A 13,134-nucleotide genomic window follows, 5' to 3' on the forward strand; every position below is an offset into this window, starting at 1 on the left:
TGCCAAATATGGACATGGAGAAAATATTTAGGATCCTTCATGGAAGTTTATGAGATGTGTTTACACAATTAAGAAATACGATTGTCCTTTTCATAATATGCATGTTTTCGGGGTTTTTTTTGGAGGTTTTTGCGGTTAATCAAGAAACAATACATGTAACAAATGTTATATTTGGGATAAAATTTTCTTAGTAAAATACAGATGCTCGTACTTTTGGGGGTTTAGTCCCATCCGGGATTCAAACCCACTCTGCCAGAGTGAGGCACCTAATCGCCAGCACACAAAGTCAGCGATCTATAACCCACTCAGCCACAAGGATTCCACAAAAATGAAAGTAGGACAATTGGTAGTGTAGATAACGTACTTTGTGTACCCCTCTGACAAGAGTAAATGTCATTGTTTGTTTAACAAACAATGCAAATGGCGTCGACGTGTTATATAAAATGTATGCAAGAAGTAAACATGATTTTGAGTGTTTAAATCACGTGTGAACTCTTCTAAATGTCGCTCCATGTAACTCCGTCGTGTGGTGGCCTTGAACAATCCTCGATACTACATAGATACGGTGACATTTGTACTCTTGATTGTCGTCGTGTCGTCACAAGCGTACGTTGTAAACATGGTCGGTCAACCGGATATGTCTACCCTTATAGTTCCTGAAACAAACGCACACAGTTTTTTTGTGGAAATCGAAATGCCCTTTCCTATTTCCTTTCGTTGATGCATACGGACAAAAAGTGTAATGTGTTGTTTAGGAAGAAATAACCACCAGAAATTCATTTAGTGACGGATTCCTTGATGCTCAGCGTTTGCCCTTGTCCAGACACATAAATTCTTGTCAACATTTACACAAAGTGGTGCAAGAAGCGATAACATTAATATTAGCTGATTAAGTGAAGGTTCCTCTCACTGTTCCCCTTAAGTGCCACCCCGGGACACATGCACACTACACAACCTGCAAGTCAGGGCTAATGGCACCAGTAGAGAGTAGGTCTTCTGCGCCCAGCTTTCTGTAAAAGGTGACTATGCTTGTCGTAAGAGGCGACTAACGGGATGGGGTGGTCAGACCCGCAGACTTGGTTGTTGTCATCGTATCCCAATTGCGTGGAATGATGCTCATGATGTCAATCACTGGATTGTCTGGTCCAGACTCGATTTTTTACAGACGGCCGTCATAAATCAGGAGTGAGGCGTTAAACAACAATCAATCAAACAAACAAACACCATACAAAATGGAGTTCATTTCATGAGTTCATGTGAACTACACGTTGGCTTTGACACATCTCGTATGTCTGATAAAAATCAGAATGGTTTTATCTATGTGCATAACTGCTGAGTTTACTTTCACCCTGGTGCTTATACATGCTGAAATAAGGGTGTGTATATATCAGTTAAAGTGATTTGGATAGTATATATATGTATGCATTTACTTGAACTAGGTTGATGTTTCTGCTGGTCGACTGGAATCCTCGAGTTTCATCATCAGCTCATACGCATTTATCAATTATGCTGAGTTATCTATAAAAGGAATGTTTGTACAGAGACAGGAAAACTAATCCCCTCTGCGTTGCAAAATGAAATATTGTTTAAACGGGTTTTTGTTTTTTATTAAAAGCAGCAGAGTCTGAACACTTGTTCAAAGCAGACATATTTCAAAATTAACATATCGTTTTTCACTTTCAACAAAATCAGTAAATGCACTATCGAGTGACTGGGTTTCTGACTCCACACGTGATTGTCTGGTTTACATAATGGCAAGAGTACTGCTGTTCGGTTTCAGGCAACAAATTAAACACATGTTGTGTATGCAAATTCTGTGAGTGGTAGGTAGTATCGGTAGGAAGGTCATCCTCACTCTTTCCGCGAGCCTGGTGTCATCAGTGATCCCTAATCCATTCATATAAATTCACCAACTATTTTTGCCTTTTTACGCCTGAGGTGATCTTTGTCGTCGGATAATCGTGACTAGTTATTCTCACGCCTTGACGTTTGCCTTTTACGCCTAATGTGATCTTTGTCGTCGGGTAATCGAGACTAGTTATTCTCACGCCTTGACGTACTCGTATATATTTGGATAGTATATTTTATTCCCCCACTGAACATATACATACATTGCTATTGTTCTCGAACACCGACTCTCTGGATACATCTCCGTGCTATGGGTGTCCGGTCATGCTACATGGCTGGAATATTAAATGGAGTATATCAGAAACAAACAACCTTTGTGCGGGAAAATTTCAATTGTTGATGAAAACTGGGCAAAGATTTATAGATTTCATCCACCATCAAACATTGAGTGAGAATGCAACATTTTCCCCTTCTTATCAGCAGAGAAGCCGTCAACTCGCTTCTTCCGTTTTTAAGCCGTTGAAAGGATAAATCGAAAAGCTGCTTAAGAAATATTCTTTGTCATTTTATATTTTATCAAACTGAGAGGTTTAATTCTTGACTGTGTGACTGAAACGTTCGTTGGCATATTGATGACAAATCTTCTGAACCGATCTTTATTCAGTGAAAGATACTGATAATGACCGTATTTTACTTTCTCTTGACTGGATAAATATGATTTTGGGAAAAAAAACATATTGAGTCTCTTTGTTAGGCTCAACAGGAAATAAAATAACTTTCATAAAATAGTGTATTTGTTGTGATAATAATAGCTCGTAATCGTATGTGTCTCGAGTCATGGAGGTGAGAACATCAATACTGACCAACAACTGCTTGGACTGATTGATGATGGTTTATAAGAGGGTGGAGATGATTGGTGCATTTACATTGATTGATTGATGTTTGGTAAGTATTTTGAATGTGATGAAAAGATTGTCGGTAGTGACAATCCTTGAGTTGGCCAATAGAAGGGTGGACAAAATTATGATAGAGACGGATTGGTTAATAAATATATGGACAGGTGGTAGATTAGGAGGGATGAGAAATGGACGAATGTTTAGATACATGTAAAGTTGGGGTGGAATGGCAGCAGGAAATCTGTCTGAAAGGGTGTGTTGTACTTTGGACTGATATATTGATGAGTGGAATGGTGGATGTGATGGATTATATACCTAAGTGGCACATTAGACTGTATGTCGTCGTATGCATGGATGCCTTCATTACCCACTTGAATGCCTGTATCCAAACAAATGAAAATACCAGGTCTGTGTGATTTCCTGGCTCAAAGCACCAAGACTAACCGACAGTACCGGTGGTAATCTGGTTTATTTCGTTGAGCTATTCAGAAAGAGTTTATTCAGTATTAAAGGCGTCGTGGCCAAGAGTACAATGTCTTTTCATATACCATAATTGCAGTAGTGGTATGTGGAAGTATTACGTGATTTCTAAATATAAAATACATATCTATAAACACATCTATATTTTTAGTACAGATTAATATTTCTGCTTAACGAGAAACTGGCCACATTTCTTTTTTATATCAATAGCAAAACCTTTTATAACATTAACATTCTTTTGGGACATCGGGCAGGCAAATTTCTGTGAGGATGGAAACCGATGAAAATAACTAGGAATTAAACTATCCCTCCTTTTATTGTAATAGTGGCAAACTAGTGCAAAATCATATTCATCCTCTATTTCTAATAAATCACAACTGCCACAACGAATTAATTCAGATTTTATAAACTGTTTGCTAAAACAGTGTTTTTGTACTCTAAACCATATGCTAGAAATCGAAATTTCGCCAATACTCTTACCAGATCTTTATCGAAATATGACCTTATATTGAGTTCGGTTTCAAAAAGTCATTTATAAGACGTATAATGATTTAATAACACAGAATAGCTATATCTTTGACTCCAGTTTTGTTCATCAATGTCAGTACATCTTCTCTTGAAAATGTCCATTAAATAATCATGTATATCTACACAACCACTCTTCGATATCCACGCATAACCAAAACCTGACTTAAACAAAAGCATACACAAATGAGATGCCCAATTTATCCTACCATAATCTACTTGTATTTTAAGCGTTGGATAACAAACATGTGTCTATTTGAATTCATGCGTATTAGTCAACCCCAATATCATATAAATCGGCTAAAATAATTAACACTGAGATGATAACGAATAAACCTCACCAGAACAGCATTAGATTATGTTTTATTACTGATTAACAGGCTTCTCTTGAAAAAAGAACTTTTGACTTTTTATATACCTTCTCTAAATTTAAATCACCCAATTTGATCCCATATCATGCAATCGGAGCTATTGTACTATCAAATATAGAAACAATTAACTTATTTATAGGTGAGTATAAATTTAAAAATAGGAGAACATGGCCATGGTTTCTTGGCGTGAGAGAAACGAGAGAAAAGACAATGCCCATGTATTTATAATATGTTACAATTTTTCATTTCTGTATTTTTTCATGGTACCATATGCATTTCTCAACTCTTTTAATAACACCACCGTTTCTTAATACAATAATATTTGACCTATCCACATTGACTTCCAGACCCCAAGTTTCACAAAACGTTTCCATTTTATCTATTTTTCTATGCAGCTATTACCAAAACAATGTTATACGCAAAGCAACAGCAATTATATTTCATCAATAAACTTGTTAACAAAACTCCTTTTCTAACACAATTATCTAAATCAGTAGCAAGTTGGTTTCGAAAGATTATGAATAACAGTGGGTTTAACATTCAGTCCTGTCGGACTCCGATGGAGGTCTGAGATGTGTCAGTTCTAACATTTACCACACGAACACAAGCACAAACATGTTCACACATCTCCTTTTACACTTTTAACATTTTGCCATGTATGCCTTTCTGTAAAAGTAGGTGTACTAATTTAGTCCTATCAACAGAATCGGAAGCTTTCAGAAAGTCAGTAAATGCAGCATTAAGCGATGTTTTGGTTTTGGGCTGTAAATCAAAGATATTATCGCTGGTCGAATGATCGTGTCTGAAACCAGCTTGGGTTTCCGTTATACCTTCGTTTACTTCTATCCACTGATGTACTCTACTTTCAATAACGGATGTAAACAATAACCCAATTACATATAACAGTAAAATGCCTCTGTAGTTATTAGGATCAGACTTGTCTCCCTTCTTAAAAATATCATGCCCTTGGAAAGTATTTGAACATTGCAGCGTAGGGCAATGAGAAGTTGAAACCGCTAAGCTACTTTGAAATGAAATGTTCCCGATTCACATTGTTTTCAATCAATATACTAACTATATCCAGGTGTACATGAGTGCTGCAACGCCTCCTAACAAGATCTGCTACCATTGGAAGAGCGTATAATTAAGCGGATGAATATTTCCGTATCCTCACTTCAAATTGATTTGGACCAGAACATCCTCGATTTCTCACGAACAAAATGAATTATAGCAAATTAATTTCTGATAAAAGCGAAACGAGACAATAAACAGATATTCGTTTGATATTGTTAAGTCAGTTTTCCTGAATTTTTCTTTGAAGTCATTTAACATATATTTGTGAAAGGTCTATTGTAATCTTAATGAACCATCGACTTCAAGTGTTCATTGTTTCTCCAGGCACGCAGTATACCACATAACAGAGCCTATAACAAGCCGATACATCCACCCGGAAGCCATCACAGGTTCACCTTCAAGACATCCATCCTTCCTATTAGAAGTGAACAAATACATTTTGTACTAAATGCGTTCGGGCGTCGGCAATATTGCACAAATGACAACAGAATGTCGACTATTGCAATGGTTAAATTATTGAGAAGTATTTGACGGCTACCACAATGATAATAAACGCACAGGCATCAAATATCCAAGGAATACCTGTATCAGCAAGATAGCATGACATTTCACCCGAAGTATGTCATCAATTCTTTCATAGACATGATTGTTTATTAAACAGAGCCACGTTGTTTTCTTCTTGTTTTAACAGTGTGTATCAGAACACAAAGATCAGAATGAGAACTCACTAGTAAAATATGGCCTTTTTTATTGTTACTTGTATTGACCATACCGATGGTTTATTAATACTCATCAACATTCTTGAAGCCCAACTATAGGAAGATAACTTCTTTTTCAGTTGGTCAGCATTTCGGTTTTATCAGTGACGTCATTTGTAGGGCAACTATTGTCGCCAATGATAATCTTCCCGGTTAGAATCTCCAGATATCAGATACTGAGAAACTAAGAACATTCTAGCACATATGCGACTGATGATGAAATAAAGTGAACCGATATTCATTTAGGTCTTGAGGTCAACAGATCAGGTTTATTCTGTCAATGTATATGAGGTCGTACGCATCCGGCTGTCTACTTTTGAATTTTTTTAGAATTTTGTTCCCAGAAATATACTACAGTCAACTAGGAAATAATGAACAGTCGTTTTGCTGGACCGGGGTTTATTCAATTTATATGATACTATCGAGGTCATATGCATCCAGACATATATTCGAGGAAACTCGGTTCCATGAACGACAATCGTGATCGATGTCGTAGGGAAACGATGACACACAACCTAATCAAACGTCGATTCTTATTATTCTGCTCGTATAATATATGTGTGATGCTTGGTCGGTGTTTTGTCCTGGAATCTCATCGGGTCTTTTTCGTGTGAGGAAAAGTGAGACTATATCGTGAACATGGGTTTGTGCATCACTTTAAAATACTGATGATACTACGTGCTTGCGAAAAGGTGGCTGGATCCTTCGCCACCTGTGCTTCCCCCTCACAAACACATGCGAAGGCAAGACAATTATTCATCTGAAAAACACACGGGAACATATGGTAGAAGACAAAATAGGGAGATGCATCGGACATCATTTTTGACACTGGTGCGTCAATTTTAGAAACGTCGTCCACATATCTACCATAAAACGTTTTAAAAGCTATGCCGGGGCCTTGCATGTTGTACCCTTCATTGATTGTATTAAGGATTATGGTTAATCTTTGAAACAGGGATTTGGTGAAACGTTTGCTTGACGTAGCAATATGAAGCATGGGAAGCCAGTAAAAGAAGATGAGTGGACATGTGTTTCGGTTTCAGAGTCAAAAGTCAAGTGTACTGATACGTGGATTTGGCAGATTTCTCTGTAAAATGGGTGTCGTTTAGTCAAGTTCTGTGATTCGGTTGATTGTTTGTCATCGTACTTTTTTATGTGGGATGTTGATCTTGCTACCAAACACTGTTTAACCTTGCTCGGAGAAGATTATTTACAGGCTGAAAATGGTGTTGAACAACGCACAAGGAATCTTATACAACCATGTTGTGGATGTGTGTTTCATCCCAAGTGTTCAATACGTCTGGATGTATCACATGAGTCATATATTGAACTTCATCGGATGTCGACAATACTCCTTATATGACTTTAGGCAGACCCACGCCTTTGTAATCGAAATCGACCCAATATTAATTTGGTCATGTCCCATGTGACATCACCACAAACTTTTCGGTCTATTCCAACGCTTCATTACAAAGCGTTCACTTATTCTGACACAAGTTCATAATGTGAGAAAAGATCAGGATTTACTTCAAAATTCCTCAATCAGGCGGCATATGTTGAGTTACGTCTGCACTTGCAATAAACCGACTATCAATCCCAGAGCATGACTTCATGCTGAATCAATTCAAATTTTAAATTTTATACACCACTATCACACATGACAAACTTCATGATAAATCCATGTGCCATGTTTGTCACTGAACGTGGTTTCCACAGATTCAGTTACATATCGTTCTTTGGAGGTTCAGGACAATTTGTCAAAATGAAAGAAAATGCTATCTGGCGTTTACTGGCAAAAAGAATGTGTACAATAATGGAATTCCACATTTTTAACCACTATATAAAATTTGAGGGTAAGACATTTAAGCTGGAATGTGTTTGTGACGAGTGCCTCCGGCGTGACAGGATACGCTCACCTTTTCGCGAACACCTGGTTTCATCATTGTTAGACACATGCTCATGACACAGTTGGAATCGTACTCTCGACACGAGCTTTCATATGAATATATGGAAAGGGTTTGATGTTAATGCTTAATTGCCAAATAGTTCTTCCTGTGATTTAGTCAGCTGAATCAGAAATAAAAGAGGCCTGTGAAATCGCCTCATCTGTTTTATGTTTAGATCTATACATAAAGATTCAAAAAGATTTGGATAACATAGAGTTATCCACAATACTCGAGCTCGGTACACAAGTACACATTTCTAGTAACCAACATGATGTAAGATGCATCTCTCGAGTTTAACTTGTATCATATATTTGCCTGATTGTTCAGATAACGCCGATGGTGAAGATACGCTCATCCTTTCGCGAACACCTGGTATTATCACTATTAGAAAGTGATTCACACTACGCGTTTTTGATATAATCTTGTTTGATATACTTTTTATACGATCATAGAAACGCTTTGCCATTTATAATTACTGCTGTTTGTAGGACAGTTATATCATACGGTGGGAATGGACGAAGCGAGAGAGTGTATAGCCGTTAACCACTTATCTACAATATATTACGAAGGGTTCTCTAACTGATGTATGCTGCTGTATTTCCTCCCACAGTAACCCCAGTCGCCGTTCGGCTAGTTTGGTGGTCAAAGTGTTTGATCGTCGGGCGCTAGGTTCGAGGTGTGTGTGTGTGTGTGTGTGTGTGTGTGTGTGTGTGCGTGCGTGCGTGTGTGCGTGTGTGTGTGTGTGCGTGTGTGCGTGTGTTAGTGTGTTAGTGTGTGTGCTTGAGGCTTAAGATCCCAGTACGCAATTTATTGCAAACGTACATATTGTATATTGACTGTCCTTTTAAGATGAATATTTTTTATTCAATGGAATGAAAGTTATTCTTACGATATTGTTTGAATGGGTATGACAGTAACAGAAAACTATTTCTTGATGTTACGTTCACGTTAACAACAGTCTAGACTATACACCTAGACATTCGTCAACTTACTGATATTGGTAAGGCATTAATTTCCTTTATTGAGTTAACAAAAGCTTCTCTTTTCAAACTCTTTCTGTCTGTATATATTGTTACGAGTCGTTTCCCAAATTGAAACAATATCTTAACTCAGAAATCTGAACGTTAAAGAATTTAGTGTGAAACCGACCAACAAATGGAATGCAATCAACAACTTTATGACAAAAGTAACTAGGTTTACAAATAAATACAAATTACTGCACAGCAATTACAATGACAGTACCAAATCGAGTGGTAGTACAATATTCGATGGCAGTATAAAATGTGAGACCTGTGGAAATGACAATGACAAACATTATAATCAACTCGCCGCAACAGTGGTCAAGCTTCCGAGATAGGGTGAAAAGTGATCTTCAAACGAAAGCTGATCTTAATGAGCAGATGAAATGTGCGATGAGACAGGCACGCGCCCGCTCCACTTATATAGTCTAAGCTTCCAGCACTTTCCACACAGTGCTAAACCACGCCAGTGTCACTACAACATCACAGAATATTCAACATGTTTTTTTACGCATGACATCCATCCATGCTATTGCAGAAGTTTACAGATAATTCCAGCATCTTAACATAATTACTTCCACACCGCTGCTTACATTAAATAGTACTACATTCTTGACAACAAATCATTGTCTAAATACGATGCAATGAACTTCTACTAAATTTCAACAGAAACAATGTATTACAGTTACAATCTATAGTTGCTGTAGGTAACCTGCTCTAACACAACATAGGTGACTATGCTTGTCGTAAAAGGCGACTAACGGGATCGGGTGGTCAGGCTCGCTGACTTGGTTGATGCATGTCATCGATCCCGATTGCGTGGATCGATGCACATGATATTAATCACTGAATTGTCTGGTCCAGACTCGATTATTTACAGACCGCCGTCATATAGCTGGAATATTCCTGAGTGCGGCGTTAAACAACAAACCAAAATCTAACACAACATTATGTTCATATTATTTTTGTGCTGTTAAGCAAAATCATGAAAATATTTATAGTTAATTTCACACCTAACCTTCATGTGTCGCCGTAGCTTATAATTAGTTCGACAATTACGCGTTCTCAAATCAAACGATGCGGGTTCCAACCTCTCAAGCGACACATGTTTTCAGACAAAATTTGAAATTATTCTCTTGTCAAATTATTTACAAAATTGTTTCGTCTGTTCCAAGCGCAAATTAATTGAAATATTGATTCAAGATAATATGTAATTGACAAGTAATGGAGCGTTTAAACAATAGAATGACGTCATAATATATATTTTAATGTATGTGTGTTTGTGTGTGCATGCATATATTTTGAGTAACGAGCAACTTCAGGGACATTATTATTCGCCCACCATATGCATTGATCCTCAGCTTCTGATGAGTAACTAACAAGTATTCTGCCAAGATACACATTGCAATAAACCATAACCACTGATTAGTTACCATAGTATTGTTGACCATCGAACCATCTTGTAGTTACTCACAGTTTCATCAGACACAAGGTATCAGTCTTATTAAAATCGTGTATTAATTCAAGTTGGACGCGCCTAGATTATTGCAGTATGCAAATCTGTTACATTTAACAAGGTGGGCCAGGGCTTCGAATGTTTTCAGGTGTTCAGTTCGAATGCTACGTCCAACGATTAGAGTGTTCGAATAATCCTCCTAGTTCTAAAACGAAAATTCTAGAAAAATGCGTTTTGCCCGTCTCACAGAGCGTTGCTATTGAAATATCGAGTGCTAGTAACTACCGATCGACTTTGAAGTATTTCAGTCACAATGAGGAAGGAAAGGAAAAGAGTTAGTTCAGATTTATTCTAATGATGGAAGTATAAAACGGACTATAGAAATATGCGCACGTGACTTCGCAATAATGATAATAATGTTGTCTTCATGAAACATCTGATCCGCACGAAAAAATCATTTGGAGGAATTTCTGGATGTGCATCTTCTAAACTGACGCTGCATTTGTTTAGTCAACACTGCTCCCATGATGCATGTTACATTACACTTGCATAGCCATAGCCAGGGTACACGACATGGAGTCTGTACTAGAAAATGAAGGAAACAATTTATAGAAGGAAACAATTTAATAGTTTAAATGCCCAAGGTGTGGGGTTTTCTTTTCACACCAACAAGTCTACGGTATAATAAATAAAACAAAGGAGGTATCGAATTCGAAGTGGTTTCAAAAACAAAACTAGGACGTAAAAGGATATTAGACAGCATTGATACAGTATGATTAGGCGTGAATAAGAATCATTCCACTGAATATATGTGGCTATCCGTTAGATGAAAAACACCCATAGTGGTATCTGGTAAAGGTAATCGTGCCATTGTTTTGCACGCCGGAAGCCGTTATCTGGGGCTTATTGATAGATGTGAGCTAGTTTTCGAGGCAAAAAATAAAACTGGTGATTTCCATAACGAAATGATAGGAGGTGATGTGTTCATAGACTGGTTGAAACAGCTACTGCCCATTTTAAACAACCCCAGTGTCATTGTTGTAGATAACGCCCATATGTGTTCATGTTCATGTGATGTGTTCATAGACTGGTTGAAACAGCTACTGCCCATTTTAAACAACCCCAGTGTCATTGTTATAGATAACGCCCATATGTGTTCATGTTCATGTGATGTGTTCATAGACTGGTTGAAACAGCTACTGCCCATTTTAAACAACCCCAGTGTCATTGTTATAGATAACGCCAATAACCAGATACTGTCATGCCAACCATTAAATGTCTGAAGGCGACCATGCAGGAACATCTGACATCTTGCAATGTCAGACCAGCTGAAAACGAACGTCCAACTTGTGGAGATAATTCGCCTGAATAAGAAACCAGTAAAGTACAAGACATACATGTATGTGCTGGCGGCACAGCACGGTTACGTACGCCAGTCAGACATTGTGAGATCAACCCTGTTGAACCCATCTTGGCTAACTGTACAGGTTACGTGGCAAGACATAACACAACATTCAAACTCACATATGTCGAAGGGAAGGTCAACGCAGTCATTTCTGGATACCAGCTTTGTTGAACCAGTTATCATACCTTTGGGCGATAGTACAGATTCTTACACGTCTACAGCGGAATCAGATGCTCCCTAAAGAAATCATCTGCAGAACAACAAATATTTCTTGATTCCAAAATCGCCACCTTCCAATACTCATGCCGTTTCATAGCTGTTAACTATTCCATCATTTTTCCAAGCAAATATAGTGCACTACATATCCTAAATTGCTACCCCATCAACGCATATCTCAAATAATCACGATAACAGCAATATTTTGAGACCATCCCCCAACTCAGGTGACATTTGCACCTGTGAGAATGAACGAGCCGGTGTGAGGTCATCACCTCTGGACCGGCGTTAGGTAATTACCTCAGGATGTAGGCCGTTTCATACATGCATGACAACACATTTATCATCATTTTACCTGTAAAAGTACCTTTAAGGCTAATCACAGTGTCAGTTTGGACAGGCAAGATTTGGTCGATTTGCGTTATTTTAATTTGATATATGCTGTTTTCATAGCCCTATGACTCTTTTTTATTTAATGAAGCCAGAAAAAAACATTTTCTAGCATTTCCGACAGTACTTTAGCTCATTTGCAATGGCCATGAGAGAGAAACAAGCAACAAGCGATTTAAAGGGTGATGTCGAAATCAATCTGGGACGTCTTCTCATTTGTAACAGTACCACTCCCGACATTTACGAAACGTTGGATTTTGTATATTTCCCCCCGGCCTGCACACCATATTGAATGCAAATCAAATTCAATGCTTTGGATACAGTGTGAACCATATGGTGTTATTACAAAATGCCAGAGAACCGACGGCAGACAACTGATAGCACCTCGTTCGATCATCACCTTCTTTCCCATGAAGTCGACTCTGCAGAAAGTGTCAAAATGTGTAAATATTAAAATCATTGTGTTTGTTATTTTTTAGCCAATACATCCAAGATGTTGTCAGTGTGATATGTGATATATACAGTAAGTGAAGACTTAAGATTATGACAGTTAATGGCGTTGAACAGCAATGCGATTAATAGTGTTCAATATTTCATTTGTTATCTTGACAATCTGTCTAGCTCATCATGCCATCTTCCAATTGTATAGGTATTCTTTGTCCGGCACAATAGACACACGCGAATGTAAGAACGATAACCAGCGAAACGCGATAGTCAGAATGTCGATGAGAACGGGAGAAGTCGCAGTCT

This window comes from Haliotis rufescens, unplaced genomic scaffold, assembly GCF_023055435.1.
Source record: "Haliotis rufescens isolate VD_foot unplaced genomic scaffold, xgHalRufe1.0.p SCAF_16, whole genome shotgun sequence".
Taxonomy (NCBI): Eukaryota; Metazoa; Mollusca; class Gastropoda; order Lepetellida; family Haliotidae; genus Haliotis; species Haliotis rufescens.